The following is a 15,666-nucleotide window of genomic DNA, read 5'->3' on the forward strand; positions in this document are numbered from 1 at the left end:
TAATATCCTAACGGGATTTGAGAAAAAAAATGCACCTGCATGTTATGACATATGTCAAGACTAAGTCTTAAATATTGTTGCTGACCTTTTGATACAGTTTTAAGATATCTTTGCAAGTTGTTAAATACCAACCTCCCCAATTCATTTTCAATCACTGCATATAGATAAAATAGGTTAAGGCCTGACTCCAGCAAATTGCATTTTTTGACAATTTTGGGTAGTGAGAAAGGTTGGTTTTTCAGTCAGTGACCCAATTAGAAAGGGTTTCTCTCACCTCCTATCCCTGTATAAGGAAAATTGGGCGAACATTCATCACAGGGACTGGAAGGCAAAGACAGCAATAAAAACATTGTCAGATATTCTAACCATTCTCACTCTTAAAGTGAAACTAAACGCAAGACCCTGCATTCACTATATCTGGTCTCCCATAGCACACAGAACATGGAAATGCAATTATTTTAGTAAATATAAACTGCTAAATACCTTTTCTCACCAGCAGTCTGAGCAGTCTTGTGACTTCAGCAGAGCACTGGTTAAAGCTTATAGGAGGAGTTTTCTTTCTGCTCTAGGAGGATGCAAAACCCCTGACCGTCTGTCTGGACAGTGCTGATCATATGCACTCTCCCAAGACAAAAAAAAAAAAAAAAACTATCTAGAAATACACACCAAACTGAGCATGTGCATGTGGCTACGGGTTCAGTCTGTCTTATCAGGTAGAAATTTGAACAAGAGGAGGGGCAGAGAAAACAGGATCAAATGGACTTTACACAATGCAGACGATTAACCCCTTAGGTTCCACAGTGAGTATAACAAGCATGCTTTACTGCATATACAAACTGATTTTACTGTTGTGGGTTTAGTAACACTTTAACTAAAAACATTTTGTCTGTGTCCCCATTGGAGATATTTCCAACAAGGGCACATATGCTCTGACCCTTCCCTGCTCTATGAGCTTTAGCTTTAATACATGTATGCCAAATGTTTACAATAGTATAATCTGTTATATATACAGTATTTATCTAGCTAGTCAAAATTAGCACCAAATGGCAATTGTGCATTACCCATGTTTATTCTTCAAAAAGATAAAAGTCTTTCCTTCTAGGAACTTTGAATGCAAGATGTCAATTCTGGAATTCAGCAGCACACTCAGTCTTGTGTGGCCTCCATCTCTGGGGGGCTTCAGCAGGCTTTTCACACACTGCGAGACTCTAATCAGGCAGCCTCTCTGTCGGGTGTCAGAGGTGGTGTTCCTTACCATAAAAAGCATCAAAGTCTAGGGCTAAAATGACCCAATCTAGGATTAGCCTCCACATCATCCAAGGCCATGTTGCACACTTAAGGCTAGTGTCAATGGGCTTTTATTTGAATCAGAACTGCTTATTTCCCTATACAAGTCTATGGGAATGAAAAAGAAGCTGAAGCAAGTCAAATGCATGTCAGTTGCACCTGCAATGAATTCTGAATGATATCAGAAAGGTCTCAAAGAGCATGCTGCATTTGCCTATTGAAGCTTGTAGAAACAGGCCCCAATTATAATATATGCACCACCTGCTGGAGTCCCTGCATTTTCTGAGTTTAGTCAGAAACACATTCACCACTCTGCCCACTGCATTGTGTGGTGCCTCAGAAAACTATCACTAGTTACCATAATTATCTGGTGGAGGAAAGGCCAAAGGCAAAAGTAAGTGATTATGAAAAAGTCAGTATTTGCATAGGATTAGGAGAGGAGGTCCAGGTGCTGCTGCATTGATTGATTGATTATAAAACTAGAGATATGTGTTACCAAAAGTGTGTCTTGCATATTGCTTTGTCATGGGTCTCCTATAGAAAAGTTTAGTGTGGTTTGTAAAATTTGGTGGCCTTTTTTGTATTAAAAAAAAATATATATATATATTATAGTACATAATTGCTGACCTAAACTTAGTGTTATTAACTTTATCTAAGTATTTCCACAGTACTTTCTACCCTTCAGAAGCTAACTGGATGAGATTTTCATGTGCTTGCAATATATATAAAAAAAACCTATAGAAACGATGCACTATACCTTTACAATTTATTAGAATGATACTTTGGAAAAAAACTCAAACATATCATACAAAAGTACTATGCGACTGTAAATGAATTAAACATTTAAAGGGTGAGCTCAGGTGAGGGATCACCTTCCCTGGGAACAAAGGTAGACCGCACAGCAGGCTCTTTAAAATCTGACTGGTCATCAGTTTTATTCAAAAGGTTGCAAAATATCAAAACAAACAAAACAGAAAAATAAACCCTCGCCATCCAGGCACTAACTAAACACAGACATTTTCCTCTCTCACTGGTGAAGGGCTTCTCCCTGTCACCAACAAAGACGAAACAATACGCAAACCTTTTTTTTCTGGTTCATATACCACACACTTTCATACACAGTTCTCTGAATCCCAGACCACACACAGCTCCTTGCTCCAGCCCTGCCTTATTTACACCACCTGCTGGTGGTCATCAGTGGAGCACAAAATCTGGTCCAGAACCACCTCTGCCATTGTGGCCCAGAAAACCCGGAGTGGACTCTACTTTAAACTCCCAAGTATGATCGCATGCGAGGTGACAAATAGACCCTGATTTACTATTGAGCCTAGGCACATTTCTGTGGGCTAACGTCTACTTTTTAATAGCGACCGTCTACTTTTAGACGGCAAAGACATTTACTGAAGAAGGCGTCAACAAGTAGACGCCAAATCGAATTTACTAACCAGGCACAATCCAGGAATCAGACTCAAAAAGCAGACTTACTAAGAAGCACGTCTAACACCCTGAAAAATCACTGCAGAGACATGTTCACATTGAAATTTGCTTTGCCAAATATCAGGACTTCACTTTAAACAATATCTGACATTTCAAAAAAATTTTAAAATGTGTAAAAAATGTTTTTTTAAAAGCAAGTCGTCACAGTGAAGAACTAGACGCTTTTCCAACGTCTATGATATAAATGCGCATGTGCAGAACACATTTTAGACGTCTGCCGTGGTCGCTTTCTTTTTAGCCACTGTTCAATAGTAAATCTCTGTGTGGAGTCCCCTGACAGACGGCACTCGGTCGTGTCTACTGTGTTTAACAAACAGCACTATTTGTAGTTAGGCATATCTTTATGTATTCTAATTTGATTTCCTTAGTTCTATTGATTCTGTTTTTTTTTCTTATCCTTTATAATTATTTCTGTAGTGATTTTACTTATTTCAAAGGTCTAGATAATATATATTTTGACAGCTGAATCTAAAAATAAACATCTGCAATAAAAAAAAAAAAAAAAGGCGTGGGGTCCCCCCTCCTATCCATACCAAGCCCTTTGGGTCTGGTATGGGTATTAAGGGGTAACTCCACGCCAAAATGAAAAAAAAAAACGGTGTGGGGTTCCCCCCAAAATCCATACCAGACCCTTATCCGAGCATGTAGCCCAGCAGGTCAGGAAAGGGGGGGGGCGAGGGAGCACCCCCCCTCCTGAACCATAAAAGGCCACATGACCTCAACATGGGGGTTGCTTTGGGTCAGGGGGGCTCCCCCCCCAAAGCACCTTGTCCCCATGTTGATGGGGACAAGGGCCTCCTCCCCACAACCCTGGGCGGTGGTTGTGGGAGTCTGCGGGTGGGGGGCTTATCAGAATCTGGAAGCCCCCTTTAACAAGGGAGCCCCCAGATCCCGCCCTCCCCTACGTGAATGAGTATGGAGTGCATGGTACTGCTACTAATTCACAAAAAAACTAAAAGTGTAGTGTAAAAAAAACACAGGACATGCTCTTTGACAAGTCCTTTAATAAAAGAAAAATCTCAAAGAATGTCCCCCTAAGGGCCTGGACTAATGATTGATTTGATAATGCTGGTTTGCACTCCACCCCCTTTTGGGAAGGTTTGTCAAACCATGAGAAGAGTGAGCGAGAGAGAGAGAAAAGGATTTAAAAAAAAAATTAATAAAATAATGGCATGGAGCGCCCCCCCCCCCCCAAATCCATAACAGACCCTTATCCGAGCATGCAGATACCGCATGCCTTCAAAGATTTATTTGCTTTGTTGAATTGCCTGCTTGGTTCACACTCGATGCGATTTAAAATTGTGCTTTTGTTGGCAATTTCACCGTGTTTTCTGTAGATTTACCAATGAGTTATTGCGTTTTAAATTGTGTTTTGCATTGCGGTTTCTATTGTAGTCTATATGTGAAATCGCTACAAAATGCTGAAAAAGTTAGACTAGAACTACTTTTGAAATTGTGCTGCAGCAAATCGCTGACATTAAGACACTCACCTCCACATTCATTAGATACGATATCAGGTACAATTAAAATTCCCAAATCACACCTTAAAATGTGCACATTGGACAATAAGGTGCAACTTGGCCTACAATTTGCAAGTCGCCTAGCATGCAAGTTGCATGCCAAATTGCACCCGATGTAACTGGGGGCCACCCTGGTCACATCAAAGTGGATTTTGAAGTGGTGCGACTTACACTATGGTCAAATCATGTGACTTACAGTGAAGTCACATGATTTCAAAATCGGGGGACATGCTGATTTAAAGTGCGATTTGCAAGACATCTGACACAGATCTCTCTGCAAATCGCATTAAAAGTAGTGTATTCATTACTTTAGAAATTGTTGCAGCTCCAACCAAGTTTGAACCACACCAATATGAACACTCTAATAGCAGTCACATTGAGTGCGACTTGGCATGTGATTTGCATGACATGCGACTTGCAAATCGTATGCCAAGTTGCACCCTATTGTCTGCTAGTAGAGCAGTCACATGGGTGCGTTTCCGACACTGATTTCTAAAGCAGTACATGTACTGCTTTTGTGGCGATTTGCATAGATATATATATGTCAGATGTCTTGCAAATTGCAAGGAAATTGGCATCTTCATTGTACGTCGCACAATTTCTAAATCGGCTTTGATGTGACTGGGTGTAAGGCCTTTTTATGTTTGATTTCCTGAGTGTTTTTCCGATTTATGGGAAATGCCGCATACTAGCAAAAGTGAATTGACCTTTTCAGTATTGCATGCGAGATGTGGTCATGTGACTGCCTTAACTCATGCGATAATCTGGAGTGAATTGTGCCCATAGTGCCAAGAAATATTGCCATGGGGTTCCCCTTCACATCCCTGTCCAATGTTCTGTTGTATGCTGCACAGGTACACTTCACTGTGGCTTTCTTTCTGACTCTGATTTGTGGGGCCTGTATACCAAGGGTTAACGCAGGTGGGAAGAGGATTCATCAGATGCAAACACTTTCTCTGACCAAATGAATGACAGTGGTGGGTGTGGCCTATGTTATATAGAAAGTTGCAGTAGTGGCTGATTTTTTTGCCTTGTACAGGCACATTATTTTCTGCAAGTTCTTGCCTGTGGAGGTTTGGGGAGGAAGAGATATTGTGGTGAATTGCCCCCAGGCCACACTCACGCTGTGTTTTGATGTGGGCTGTAAATGGTTTGCATTTTTTTCCTTCTAAGGTGTGTTTGTGTGTTCTTGTACAATGATTGTGTGTTTATTATCTTTGCATTGTAATCCTAACACATGTCCATTGCTCTGCTCTTCCAAATTTGCTTTATTTAAGTGTCCGTTTATGAATCAGCGGTAATAGATCGCTGCTCAGTTCTCCGGCATTCTCAGAGAACACAGTTCTCCTGTGAATGCCTTTTATGAAGCAGTTCTCCAAACACTGGAGAACGGTCTACAAACGCTGGAGAACGGTGTACAAACACTGGAAAACGGCTGATTTTACTATAATCTCACGAGATTACAGTAAAAGATCAGTTTACTAAGCAGAGGTAAATTATCTCTGCTTAGATTGCGGTCCCTCCGATTCTCCAGCTCTGGGCTGGAGAATCTGGAGGGAGAACACAGATCTCCAGTGAAGGGCTGAACAGTTCTCCGCTGATCTCCTGAGTGTCATAAACTGTGAATGACCAGAGAATAGATGCGATCCTCTGAATCGCAGCTATTCTCTGTGTCATAAACGGACACCTTAGACTGAAATGCAGTTTTCAGACAAACCTGATGAGAAATGTATGTGTGGGGGATTTGGGGAGGTGGAAGGTGTTTTATTTTGGCACGTATGTATTTTTATATTGATATTTTGATCTACAGCTTGTTTTGTGGATAGATAAGCCTACTACGTGATTCATATTAACTGTTTGTTTCCTGCTGTAACCTGTGAAAGCACAGTTCATTATAAGTATAATCTTTTAGATTGTAAGCTCTTATGAGCAGGACTGTTCTATTTTAGCAACATCAATCCTGCTTCTTTTTTTTTTTTTCACCAAGAAATTGAATGTACCTACTTGTTGTTGCTGTCCAAATAAATGTGGAATGTGTATTTGATCAATAAACATTTGGACTATGTATTTTTTGGGGGGATTATTTCATGTTCTAGTTGAATGTACTAGCACCCTGAACACTTATTTTTGCTAGCTATATAATATGCCCAAATCTTCCTTGTTAGAGCGCACATATGCAAGCATGTCCAAACTAACAAACCAAAAGCCCATTATTGCACGACAAGACCATGTTATGTACCAGTCAGGGGTGGACTGACCATTTGGAAACTCGGGCACTGCCCGAGGGCCCGGGGTCAGTAGGGGGCCCCATAAAATGCCCCTGGTACCTTTTTCATAGGCTTTTTTGAGTTTGGGCAAGGACACAGGAGCCCCATGATCCCTTATTGCCTGGGGGCCCCATGAGTTGTCAGTCCGCCCCTGGTACCAATGAATAGGTCATGTTCAATGTCCAGCTAGCTATTTTTTTTTCTACAATCCTCTTAACAGTAATAAATTAGGCCCCCAATTTATGTTGACTTTGGGCCTTTACCAGCAAATATATATTCACCAATGTCATATACACAGTAGAGCTCATTTGCTGGGGAAACATTACTAATAATTGTTGTATTTTCAGTTGAAAACATGTCCAATTCCAAGATCCTTTGAGGTACATAGCAGAGCTCCAAGGTATTCCATAGAAGAAGTTATTGTTCTTCCTAACTATACAGGTGGCACAGACACAAGCATACACCCAGGGCCACTGTTAGATATCATGGGGCCCCGTACAGCATACCTGACAGCCCCCCCACCGGCAGAGAAAATATCCAAATTATAATTATGGTAAAAATACACTAAAAACATTATTAATGGACACAATCCCAAACAAATTCCTGTGAAATCTAAAGGATAAAACTGTACTGAGTCCATAAATAAAGCTGTAATTGTGTAATTGAGGTGTAATTGAGGTCTTGGGGCTCATGGGTGCTGTGGCCTGTAGAGTGGGAATTAGTGGTTTGTTTTTGTGGCTGTCACCATTTGCAGGCAACCTATGTTACACTATGGAATTGCTGCAGGTCATAATTTGACAAGCATATGGGTGCAGGTGTACAGCCCTGAACACAGACAGTGAGCATTCAGGGCCACTTCCCCACACCTTCACACCTGTTAGATTAAAACCTGTGTTCATACAGCTGCTGTGTCCCCATAGTGTAACAGGTGTCTCCAGCCACATGAAAACCCCCCTCATTCATGCTGTACAGGCCAGAGGACCTGTGTGAATGAGGCATTCTTTACTTTTTTCCTCACATCTGCAGGGGACATTGCATTTCTTTGCTGTGCTGGAAAAAACGTGCTCTTGCATGCGTTTCTGCACCACAAAAAGTCCTAAGGGTCAGTTCACACTATAGAAATACAGTCTAGATGTGTTCCAGATGTGTTTTTTCATGTACTTTTTTGATGCATGTTTAGCGTGTTCCAGAGCATTTTGGATGGATTTTTGATGTGTTCCACTGCATTTTGGATGAGTTTTTGGTGTGTTCCAGTGCATTTTGGATGCGTTTTTGACGTGTTCCAGTGCATTTTTTATGCATTCCAGTAAATTTTTTTCCCCTCTATTTTTCTTAAATTTAATTAGGGACATGTGCGTTTTAATGCATTCCAGAGCATTTTACCGCGTTTCAGTACAGTTCTATGCATAAACAATGCAGCCTGTTCGACTGTTACAGCAGTGACGGTGACAGCACCTGCAATGCACTGGAACTGCAAGTGCTGATGTGAACTATCACATTGACAACCATATAACCTTCTTTCTGTGCGTTTTGGATGCAAAAAAAGCAACTGAAACACATGTAGTGTGAACTGGCCCTAAAGGTTATTATTAGAGATGAGCGAATTATTCAAAAATTCAATTCGGCTGATTCGGCGAATTCGTGGAATAAATTCGATTCGAGTCGAATATATTCGCTGCGAATTTAACTTATAAAAAGGGTGTTTCTAGGCTTCAGAGAGCCTTTATATTAGTGCAGAACACTGTACCTTTAATTTAAATGCCCTTGGAGTCTGCTGGGGAAGAGAAATAATACTGTCAGTCAGTATGACATGCAGATGAGTGCCGTCGATCTTAGAATCACCGCACACTTCACTCATTTGGGCAGTCACGGGGCCAAAACCAGAGTGTGGAGCCACAGTGTGGCGGTGGAGGCAGCAGCAATGGGAGGCCATACAGCACCCTATGACAAAAATGGAAACCACCAGCAGTGTGAGGAGACCTGAAAGTGGCACATGGCAGAGTGTGGCGATGGAGACAGCAGCAATGGGAGGCCCTACAGGGACCCATGACACACTCTGGACCTGGCAGCAGCATGAGGAGGCGGTACAGGGGCCCATGACAGATTACGGGCCTGGCAGCAGCATGAGGAGTCGGTACGGGGGCCCATGGCAGATTACGGGCCTGGCAGATGACGAGGCTGCCAAGTGCGATCAGCCTCATCATCATCAATTAGGGTCTCCGCCTCACTACTAGCCCCCTCGGCTGCGTCTGGGTCAGGAGACAGACCTGTCTCTAGACCGGCTACCGAGCCACTCTCCTCGCCAGTACTTCTTCGCCTGGCTGCTGAAGAGGCGGATGTCTCCCCCCGTTCCTGACCGCCCTCTGTTAGCTCTTCCTCACTGTACAGTGGGGCTGAGCCCACAGCATGCGATACTTCGCTTGGTGAGGGAACACCAAAGGACAGGGGCAGGTAGAGGACACGTGATTTCAGTGGGCTTGCTCCCGGGCCATGCCAACTAACGGTTGTGTCTGACGTACCCACCGACCGTTGGCTGTAGGTGTCAGAGGTGACCTGGGAAGAGGAAGACGACCGAGCCAACCAATCGATGATGGCAGGGTTGTCGGTGGAGACACGACCGCTGGATGACACCGGGAGCACTGGCCTCTGGCTGCGACTAGTGCTGCCTCGACCCCTTCCTCTGCTGCCACGTCTGCTCGCTCCTGAAACATTGCCTCCTCTGCCACTCCTCTGCGTGTTGTCTGACATACTCTTTAATTCAACGATTCTGTGTCCCTGAGTAATGATTCTGTGTCCCTGATTAACAATTCTGTGTCCCTGAGTAACAATTCTGTGTCCCTGAGTAACGATTCTGTGTCCTTGAGTAACAATTCTGTGTCCCTCAGTAACGATTCTGTGTCCCTCAGTAACGATTCTGTGTCCCTGAGTAACAATTCTGTGTCCCTCAGTAACGATTCTGTGTCCCTCAGTAACGATTCTGTGTCCCTGAGTAACAATTCTGTGTCCCTGAGTAACAATTCTGTGTCCCTGAGTAACGATTCTGTGTCCCTGAGTAACAATTCTGTGTCTGTCCCTGAGTAACAATTCTGTGTCTGTCCCTGAGTAACAATTCTGTGTCCCTGAGTAACGATTCTGTGTCCCTGAGTAACAATTCTGTGTCCCTGAGTAACAATTCTGTGTCCCTGAGTAACGATTCTGTGTCCCTCAGTAACAATTCTGTGTCCCTGAGTAACAATTCTGTGTCCCTGAGTAACAATTCTGTGTCTGTCCCTGAGTAACAATTCTGTGTCCCTGAGTAACAATTCTGTGTCTGTCCCTGAGTAACAATTCTGTGTCCCTGAGTAACGATTCTGTGTCCCTGAGTAACAATTCTGTGTCCCTGAGTAACAATTCTGTGTCTGTCCCTGAGTAACGATTGTGTCCCTGAGTAACAATTCTGTGTCCCTGAGTAACAATTCTGTGTCCCTGAGTAACGATTCTGTGTCCCTGAGTAACGATTCTGTGTCCCTAAGTAACGATTCTGTGGCCCTAAAGTCTCTTTTGCCCTAACTCTGTCCCTAATACAGACAGGTCTGTCTCTCTTGAATGACCGGAGGCTAATGGAGAATTCTAAGATGGCCGCAATTTATAGCTCCACCATTACACAGTGCTGGCTGGCTGGCTGCTGATTGGCTAATGCGATCACATGTCATGAATGAATGCATTATGGGTCAGCGCGCCTTGTCTGCGCGCCTTCCCAGAGATCCCCGCTCCGTCGCCACACATGTCGCCGCCATTTTTGGGAAAATTCGATTCGCGCATCCGAAGTTTGCTAATTTTCGGATTCGGCGCGAATCGAATTTTTCCTGATCTTCGAAACGAATTCCACTTCGCCATGTTCGATTCGCTCATCTCTAGTTATTATAGGTCAGGGAACAGGACTGACCAGGAATTGTGAATTCAATCAGACTAGTGGTGAGATACAATCAGGAATCATATAATAATGTGAGATCTGAGCTGGAGGTGATAGGAAATGAGACACATTAACTTGATCAGTAAATAAATAGTTACATAAAAAGAGTGGGGCGGTGATACATAGATTGGCAGATGGAACAGGTGATGACGGGGGGGGGGGAACAGGTGATGACGGGGTGGTGGGGGAGGGAACAGGTGATGACAGGGGGGTGGGGGACAGGTGATGACAGGGGGGTGGGGGACAGGTGATGACAGGGGGGTGGGGGAGGGGGTCAAGTTGTATAAGGAGAGAGGTTTAAGGACTCGTTCACACTTGACTTTATTTCTAACTCTTGCCAAGCGGCCCTATAGCGTTTGACAAGTGTTTGGGAAGCATTTTTTTACGCTCCTCAAATGCTCCCCAAACACCCTATGTGTGGTTGTGAGGTATGTGATAAGCATTTACCAAGCGTTAAAACTGCACCACAAATGCCTGTAATGACGTTAAATGGTATTAACGCTCTGAAAACGCCTCGCAACCGCACCACAAACGTCTGCCAGGCAATTGAGGAGCGGCACCATAGACTTGAATGGGCGGCTTCAACTCCTCCTGACTCGACATGAGGCACCAGTTTTCCCGTGACGCAATGCTAACGCTTCAGTGTGAACAGCACTGTGTGCTGCCATGTGCAGAATTTTCATAGGCGTTTGAGAAGCGTAAAAAACGCTTCCCAAATGCCTGTCTGACGCCTGCTGACAAAGCTAGTGTGAACGTAGCCTTAGAGAAGATAAACAAAGTTGTAATGAAATATAAACAGAAGGAAAATTGAAAGTTTCAAACTTGTCAGAAGAACAGGACACAGGTAAGATTCACTCCCTTTCCACTCAGTAGCCAAAATCTTAATTGATCAATATTCCTGGAACTGACAGAACCCTGGAAATTGATCTTCATATTTTGGGCATTCACAAATGTCAAGGAGCTTACAATCTAAGACCAGAAACTCAGACATATACTAGGCCCAATTAACCTAACAGCATGTCTTTGGAGTGTTGGCAGAAACACACCCGTGCAGAGAAAGCATGCAAACTGGGATGCAGACAGGTGCAGCCATGACTGGGATTAGAACCCATGACCCAAGTGCTGTAAATTCTGAGTTCTAACCACTAAGCCATTGTTGGAGACAGAGTTCGAGCTGCAATGTAGAATAGTTACATTGTTTAAAAATAATGATAAAGCGAGCGCTGGTAAAAGGTAAATCTAGGTATAAATATGAAGGTAGCAACTAGCACTCAGGGTATTGGCAACAGCCCCAACATAGAAATATGTTAAAGTAATAGTGCAGCACTATAAATGCATGTTATCAAACATAAACGCATGTAAAATCAAAAAAGTGTAAATAAGGGCAATAATGATGTAAACTGGTAAATGGTGCTAAAAAAAAGTTCATATAATCATTCCTGAATAATGGAATGTCCTTCGTGTGAGAGTACCAACTCAGAGAGTGCCTATGAATGGCACGTGTGGTTTATACGTGACGGACAGTAGTGCATGAACTCGAGAAAGGTAATCCACCCTTGGGACAGGTGTACACTCACCCGAACAAAAGTATTAATGCGCATGGGTTATACACATCACACATCTGGGGGTGTAGATTTGTGATGAATGATGAATTGTTTTTATTCATCATTACTAGAGATGAGCGAAGAAATGAAAAATTCGATTCGGCTGATTCGGCGAATTCCAGTGTGAAATTCGATTCGATGCGAATTTCTCCGCTACGAAGATGACTTATTTAAAGGGTTTCTAGGCTTCAGAGAGCCTTTAAATTAGTGCAGAACACTGTACCTTTAATTTAAATGCCCTTGGAGATGAGGAAGGAGAAGGAGAAGGAGAAGGATGAGAAGAAGGAGAAGGAGAAGGATGAGAAGAAGGAGAAGGAGAAGGGTGAGAAGAAGGAGAAGGATGAGAAGAAGGAGAAGGATGAGAAGAAGGAGAAGGAGAAGGATGAGAAGAAGGAGAAGGAGAAGGATGAGAAGAAGGAGAAGGAGAAGGATGAGAAGAAGGAGAAGGATGAGAAGAAGGAGAAGGATGAGAAGGAGAAGGATGAGAAGGAGAAGGATGAGAAGAAGAAGGCTGAGAATAAGGAGAAGGATGAGAAGAAGGAGAAGGAGAAGGATGAGAAGAAGGAGAAGGATGAGAAGAAGGAGAAGGAGAAGGATGAGAAGAAAGAGAAGGATGAGAAGGAGAAGGATGAGAAGAAGAAGGATGAGAAGGAGAAGGATGAGAAGAAGAAGGATGAGAAGAAGAAGGATGAGAAGAAGGAAAAGGATGAGAAGAAGAAGGATGAGAAGAAGGAGAAGGATGAGAAGAAGGAGAATGATGAGAAGAAGGAGAAGGATGATAAGAAGGAGAAGGAAGAGAAGAAGGAGAAGGAGAAGGATGAGAAGAAGGAGAAGGATGAGAAGAAGGAGAAGGATGAGAAGAAGGAGAAGGATGAGAAGAAGGAGAAGGATGAGAAGAAGGAGAAGGAGAAGGATGAGAAGAAGGAGAAGGATGAGAAGAAGAAGGATGAGAAGAAGGATGAGAAGAAGGAGGAGAAGGATGAGAAGAAGAAGGATGAGAAGAAGGAGAAGGATGAGAAGAAGGAGAAGGAAGAGAAGAAGGAGAAGGAGAAGGATGAGAAGGAGAAGGATGAGAAGAAGGAGAAGGATGAGAAGAAGGAGAAGGATGAGAAGAAGGAGAAGGAGAAGGATGAGAAGAAGAAGGATGAGAAGAAGGATGAGAAGGATGAGAAGAAGGAGAAGGATGAGAAGAAGGAGAATGATGAGAAGAAGGAGAAGAAGGAGAAGGATGAGAAGAAGGAGAAGGATGAGAAGAAGGAGAAGGATGAGAAGAAGGAGAAGGATGAGAAGAAGGAGAAGGATGAGAAGAAGGAGAAGGATGAGAAGAAGGAGAAGGAGAAGGATGAGAAGAAGGAGAAGGAGAAGGATGAGAAGAAGGAGAAGGAGAAGGATGAGAAGAAGGAGAAGGAGAAGGATGAGAAGAAGGAGAAGGATGAGAAGAAGGAGAAGGATGAGAAGGAGAAGGATGAGAAGGAGAAGGATGAGAAGAAGAAGGCTGAGAATAAGGAGAAGGATGAGAAGAAGGAGAAGGAGAAGGATGAGAAGAAGGAGAAGGATGAGAAGAAGGAGAAGGAGAAGGATGAGAAGAAAGAGAAGGATGAGAAGGAGAAGGATGAGAAGAAGAAGGATGAGAAGAAGAAGGATGAGAAGAAGGAAAAGGATGAGAAGAAGAAGGATGAGAAGAAGGAGAAGGATGAGAAGAAGGAGAATGATGAGAAGAAGGAGAAGGATGATAAGAAGGAGAAGGAAGAGAAGAAGGAGAAGGAGAAGGATGAGAAGAAGGAGAAGGATGAGAAGAAGGAGAAGGATGAGAAGAAGGAGAAGGATGAGAAGAAGGAGAAGGATGAGAAGAAGGAGAAGGATGAGAAGAAGGAGAAGGAGAAGGATGAGAAGAAGGAGAAGGATGAGAAGAAGAAGGATGAGAAGAAGGATGAGAAGAAGGAGGAGAAGGATGAGAAGAAGAAGGATGAGAAGAAGGAGAAGGATGAGAAGAAGGAGAAGGAAGAGAAGAAGGAGAAGGAGAAGGATGAGAAGGAGAAGGATGAGAAGAAGGAGAAGGATGAGAAGAAGGAGAAGGATGAGAAGAAGGAGAAGGAGAAGGATGAGAAGAAGGAGAAGGATGAGAAGAAGAAGGATGAGAAGAAGGATGAGAAGGATGAGAAGAAGGAGAAGGATGAGAAGAAGGAGAATGATGAGAAGAAGGAGAAGAAGGAGAAGGATGAGAAGAAGGAGAAGGATGAGAAGAAGGAGAAGGATGAGAAGAAGGAGAAGGATGAGAAGAAGGAGAAGGAGAAGGATGAGAAGAAAAAGGATGAGGAGAAGGAGAAGGATGAGAAGAAGGAGAAGGATGAGAAGGAGAAGGAGAAGGATGAGAAGAAGGAGAAGGAGAAGGATGAGAAGAAGGAGAAGGATGAGAAGAAGGAGAAGGATGAGAAGGAGAAGGAGAAGGATGAGAAGGAGAAGGATGAGAAGAAGGAGAAGGAGAAGGATGAGAAGAAGGAGAAGGAGAAGGATGAGAAGAAGGAGAAGGATGAGAAGAAGGATGAGCAGAAGGAGAAGGATGAGAAGAAGGAGAAGGATGAGAAGAAGGAGAAGGATGAGAAGAAGGATGAGAAGAAGGATGAGAAGAAGGAGAAGGATGAGAAGAAGGACAGTTCTGTGACAGTTTCTGTCTATTTCTGACAGTTCTGGGACATTCACTCCATACAGCGGTTTCAACCGCTGTATGGAGGGAATGTCATAGAACTGTCAGAAATAGACTATTAATGACAGTTCTGGGACTGTCCTTCCATGCAGCGGTTGAAACATTGTATGTATTTGTTTCCATAAATGGATCCATTTATGGAAACAAATACATACAATGTTTCAACCGCTGCATGGAAGGACAGTCCCAGAACTGTCATTAATAGTCTATTTCTGACAGTTCCATGACATTCCCTCCATACAGCGGTTAAAACAGCTGTATGCAGTGAATGTCCCAGAACTGTCATAAATAGTCTATTTCTGATAGATCTGGGACATTCACTCCATACAGCTGTTTTAACCGCTGTATGGAGGGAATGTCATGGAACTGTCAGAAATAGACTATTAATGACAGTTCTGGGACTGTCCTTCCATGCAGCGGTTGAAACATTGTATGTATTTGTTTCCATAAATGGATCCATTTATGGAAACAAATACATACAATGTTTCAACCGCTGCATTGAAGGACAGTCCCAGAACTGTCATTAATAGTCTATTTCTGACAGTTCCATGACATTCCCTCCATACAGCGGTTAAAACAGCTGTATGCAGTGAATGTCCCAGAACTGTCATAAATAGTCTATTTCTGATAGATCTGGGACATTCACTCCATACAGCTGTTTTAACCGCTGTATGGAGGGAATGTCATGGAACTGTCAGAAATAGACTATTAATGACAGTTCTGGGACTGTCCTTCCATGCAGCGGTTGAAACATTGTATGTATTTGTTTCCATAAATGGATCCATTTATGGAAACAAATACATACAATGTTTCAACCGCTGCATTGAAGGACAGT

General features: G+C 43.1%; 1 protein-coding gene across 2 annotated transcripts in view; it reads right to left on the reverse strand.

The window, feature by feature from the left end:
- Positions 1–15,666, reverse strand: part of DDC (dopa decarboxylase) — a 217,630-nt gene that overhangs the window by 162,784 nt on the left and 39,180 nt on the right. The gene's annotated exons all lie outside the window — the stretch shown is intronic.

The sequence above is a fragment of the Staurois parvus genome, unplaced genomic scaffold, assembly GCF_062004578.1.
Source record: "Staurois parvus isolate SC_StPar_1 unplaced genomic scaffold, SC_StPar_1.0 ptg000814l, whole genome shotgun sequence".
Lineage (NCBI taxonomy): Eukaryota > Metazoa > Chordata > Amphibia > Anura > Ranidae > Staurois > Staurois parvus.